This window comes from Hipposideros armiger, unplaced genomic scaffold, assembly GCF_001890085.2.
Source record: "Hipposideros armiger isolate ML-2016 unplaced genomic scaffold, ASM189008v1 scaffold_1029, whole genome shotgun sequence".
Classification (NCBI taxonomy): Eukaryota; Metazoa; Chordata; class Mammalia; order Chiroptera; family Hipposideridae; genus Hipposideros; species Hipposideros armiger.
This window is the reverse complement of record NW_017732379.1, coordinates 185,400-186,320: the sequence shown is the minus strand read 5'-3', so window position 1 is coordinate 186,320 and position 921 is coordinate 185,400. Positions and strand designations below refer to the sequence as shown.

At 39.4% G+C, this 921-nt stretch overlaps 1 protein-coding gene across 1 annotated transcript in view; it reads right to left on the bottom strand.

Moving 5' to 3' along the window:
• Nucleotides 1–921, bottom strand: part of GBE1 (1,4-alpha-glucan branching enzyme 1) — a gene marked incomplete at its 5' end in the record, with an annotated part of 158,412 nt that overhangs the window by 15,968 nt on the left and 141,523 nt on the right. The gene's annotated exons all lie outside the window — the stretch shown is intronic.

Sequence of the window (921 nt, the reverse complement as noted above, 5' to 3'; positions counted from 1 at the left end):
CTTAATGTATTCAAGTTCTCATAGCTAGTAAACAGAAGACTGGGGGCTGGTCCCAAGTTCTCTGCCATGACATTCTGTGGTCTTTTCACTACAATAAGAATTTCACTACATTAGAATTTTGCTGTCTGAATCTTTCCCCTTTCAGTCTGAATTAATTGGTTCAAGTTCAGCTTTTCAGTTCTTGCTTCTCCATGACTTTTCTTTACAAACTGAATCATCTTCCCTGACCCTGTGGGGGGTCTCTATTTCAGAACTTTAAGGTAATTTTCTTATTCATTTCAGGAGCTATTTTTGTCAATGTTAGTTTACATTGCAAAACTGAATGTTCTGACAAACTATAGCAATCATTCTTTGAAGAAAGAACGTGATAGCACCTTTGAACGCTCCCTCTTAGAAATGCATGGGTATCTAAATCTATACCTAGAGATATATATGTATCACCATCAACGCCACCCACATGCACAAATATACACTTAAGGTAACACCTAAGTCTCCTATGGCCAGTGCACTTTCTTCAGAGCTTATAATCAACAAATCAATCTTGTTTGCCCATGCTCTTTTCATTTATTTTATGCCACTGCCTTTGGCACATCAATTCTGTAGACAATATGGTGGTTTACAAAGTGAGGTGCTTGTGCCACTTTGATAGGAATATAACAGGAAAATGAGGGAGCCAGGGGTCCCATACACATTCTCCTGCTTGACTTATCCCTAAATTTTTTTTTTTAAATGAGAGAATGTAACAGCTATAATAAAGCTGGGTATGTCCTGGCGTCATGAAAGTTAAACGAATCTTAATCCAAGATCTCCATGGTGAAAAAAAATGTAGGTCTGAGACAGAGATAGAAGAAGAGGGGGAGAATGAGAGGCTCAGAAGGGAAAGGGAAGGGAGAAGAGGGGAGGGAGAGGAGAGGAGGGGAG